This window comes from Pinus tabuliformis, chromosome 1_2, assembly GCF_031772625.1.
Source record: "Pinus tabuliformis cultivar Carrire ecotype Pingquan chromosome 1_2, CPIR1, whole genome shotgun sequence".
Taxonomy (NCBI): Eukaryota; Viridiplantae; Streptophyta; class Pinopsida; order Pinales; family Pinaceae; genus Pinus; species Pinus tabuliformis.
Genome location: NC_142298.1, coordinates 574,705,708 through 574,709,314, shown reverse-complemented (window position 1 = coordinate 574,709,314; position 3,607 = coordinate 574,705,708). Strand labels below are relative to the sequence as shown.

The 3,607-nt window shown below is 36.5% G+C and overlaps 1 pseudogene; it reads right to left on the bottom strand.

Moving 5' to 3' along the window:
* Positions 1 to 644: 644 nt before the first annotated feature.
* Positions 645 to 2,234, bottom strand: LOC149206906 (KH domain-containing protein At4g18375-like; annotated as a pseudogene).
* Between the last annotated feature and the right edge of the window lie 1,373 nt (positions 2,235 to 3,607).

Genomic DNA, 3,607 nt, shown 5'->3' with positions numbered 1-3,607 from the left:
GTATGGTTTAGTCAAATTTATTGAAATTGTGAAGTTCCACTATATAATCTATATCTGATTATATAACAAAAACACAAAAATATATATACATATATATTCTATACATTTAGCACATCAAATGTGTGGATGTGTAAAAATCGAAAATCATATGAGAGCCAAACACAATACTTGCCACAGCATGGATTTCAATGCACGAATATGATATACAGGGACATACTTGCCACGAGCATGTATATATATATGCACCGACATGATATATATCTAAATCAAATGTTAAAAAAAACATTTTTCCTTAAATAATAATCATAACTAAGACACAAAATAAATAGCCAATCCGTATATACAATAACATTGTTGAAAAGGAAAGAAATTTCATCCATGGAAAATTGTAATTAGGTTTTCCATCTCTAATTTTTAAAAATTATTTATAAAATATAATTTTATATAACATTTTATAAATGAAATACGAAACAAATTATTCTAAATTTTTTGATTACAAATATAAAAATATATCGAGAATTTCGTCAATTTATTTCATTAACCTAATAAATTTATATTTTTATCTAGTATATAATATAATATGTATCTAGAAAATGAATTAAAAAAGAAAATAATAAACTATATTTTACAATGGAGCACCTAATTTACCATGGAAATCCTAGATCATATTACCTACTACCATAATTTGAAAGAGGAATCGCACTGGGCACAGATCGACTAGAAGACAAAGGAAGCAGAGTGTGAGTGTTGGTAGCACCATACATATCTTTGAAAACATTTTCCCTCAGCCTTTTTGTAATTTGGATGAGTGCATCTCTAGCAACACTGGGGTCTCCAGTAACCTGAACGAGCTCCTCATTTTGGGAGGCATATTTTGGTCGCTCCTCTTTGCGAAATATGCGAATATTTGCTCCACTGTGCTTCCGCATCTCACTGATGATGTTGCCACCTTTACCAAGAAGGCAACCAATGTGCTTTGACGGAACAAGAAGCCTTGTACAAATGCCACCACCATCATTGTCATTGTCACTACAAGTCTTTCCTTGCAATTGAAGAACGGCCTCAAGGGTAGGTGAAACACCATCATTAGCCAACTCTGTTGAAGAAACTACGATTACACGTTCATCTGATTCTGATTGTGGGTCTTCAACCTTAATACTTGCCCCTGTGTCTTTCCTCATGCTTTTGATACTATTGCCGCCCTTACCAATCACACCTCTAATTTTATCATTTGGGCATACTATTCGAATACAAAACTCCTCCCCACTTTTCTCAACAGCAGAATTCCCATATTTTGGAGCAATGGGATGACCAGGGTTATAAGTAAGAGGCCATATTGAACTTCGAGCTTCACTTCCATATCCTCCCAGTGCAGGTAAATGGCCCGAGGCATAAATAGCATTTACTCTTGGAGCACCTGAACTGTGATGAGCAAACAGTGAATCTCGTTGTGGAACATAATTTGGCGGAGTAAATAATGCGGGCACAGCAGAAGGAAGGAGTGAGGTTGGGTTCGTTGCAGATAAAATATCAGTCCAAGGAATTTGCTCCTTAGGTGGGTGTTTATACAGAAAAGCTGAAACTGCATAAAGTGCTTTCTTGACAGCGGTTGCATCTCCAGATATGACAACGACTTCACCAAAACTAAAAGCACAGCCTGGCAACTCATCTTTTGGCCGTATCTGAATTTGTGCCCCGGATTCGCTCCTCAACTTCTGAATGTTATTTCCACCTTTTCCAATCAAAACTCCAATCTGGCTGTTAGCAGCCAGCAACCGAGCATTGTGTTGTCTATTTTTGTCGGCGTCATCATTATCTCTGCCAGAAGATTGTTGAACAATAACAGAATGCACTCTAAGAAGAGCATCCTGAGCAGGACACAGTACAGGTTCAACTTCAACTTCATTCTCATTGCAATCCTTCTCCTTGTCGTTGCCTGACGGTGAGCTGAAGATTACTATCACGCGATCATCAACGCCTGGAACAGCATCTATAACTTTGATCTTCGAACGCGTCTCTCGACTCATAGATTTTATAACTTTACCCGCCTTTCCTATAACACTTCCAACAACATTAACAGGGCATAGTATGCGATATACCGTACTGTCAGCGCCAGGCAGAGTTCGCTCTCTACCAGTGCCACAGTTCCGCCTCTTATTTCCAGAGTCATTGTTCTCTGGATCCTCATTTTCCCTGCGTGCTCGCTTTCCAATGGCAGAGTAAAACGCGGCCATTGCAGCCAATCCTTTTACAGATTAGACGTCTCGCTCTTTTAAGGAAAAACGCTGAGCCACGAGAAGAAGTTCGTGTCCTTGAATCCTATCTGTTTCTTGAGTCTCCTTCACCCTCCCGTCGAGACTACTGATTTGCCCCTTTTATATGACATGACATGGGTTAGGGCTTATGAAGGCCGACAACTTGTTCACACGGTACCCTCGGGTTAAGACCGACGTGTGTGGGTTAAGTTTTCACTTCAATAATAGTATTATGTTTTCATATTCTTATATCAATATTAATATAAATGAAAGAAGAGAACGATAAAACATTCTCCATATGACCGTTATTATTATTTTAAAATTTTGTACATAATTTTTCCACTTTAAGTAAATAATTTAAATTTAAATTTTTTATTTTTTTACCATATGGTTATGGTGTGTTCACTAGTTTTAGAATTTTAATTTAATAGTTAATAATAATTATGTTGTAAAGTGTTTTTTTAGAACAACTCCCTATGTTGTTACTTTGTACTATTGTTTATGGTCAAATTTATTGTTAAACGATTGAACAATGATTTCTCATCGGATTTTAAAAAACAGTTAAGAAACATTAAAACATTATCAAAAAAACATAAAACAATGATTAATTAATAAATAATCAAAAAACAGTTATTACACTGTAATATTAAGGCAAAGCCCCTCCTCCGTGCGAATAACCATGTTCGCAGCACGAGGCGCAACTAGAATGACTCCTCATTCACCAACGAGTGCCCTTGCAAGTGCTGAATGGCTCCTCTTTCACCAACGATTGTTCCTGCATCCGAACAAGTCGATTATAATGAAGAAGCCAAGTTGTGGATGGATAAAGTGGGGCGCGTTGAATATTTGGGCTTGGGCACGGGGCTTATCCTACGTTTATCAGGATTTGATTTAAACCAGTGCTTTTGTTTTTTTCTTCCATGTATTTGGCGATGGGTTCTTGTTTCTATTTTCTATGACAATTGGTCGTTATGTTGTTTGACAATTCATGATTTCAGGCCAACCTGTTTCTTCATGCAGATTTCTTGGTCTTTGTTGTGTGAGGTAAGCTTTATTTTCCCAGTGATACCTTGTTGTGGACATGCTCTCCTATAATGATTTTATGCAAAAAAAAAATATACAAATTATGTATATCGAATTGTAGGTAATATTACATGTATGATTTCTAACTCTTGTCTATGATGGCAAAGAAATAAAGTTTTCCACTTGTTCGAGGGTGTGATGCCTCTCTTTAAATATTGATTCTGGTATACATTGTTTGAATTGCTAATTTAGATTTATCTCAATCCTCAAAAATATATTGAGAAAAGCCCTAATTATGAGAATCTGGAACACTTGAATCCGTGGGCAGG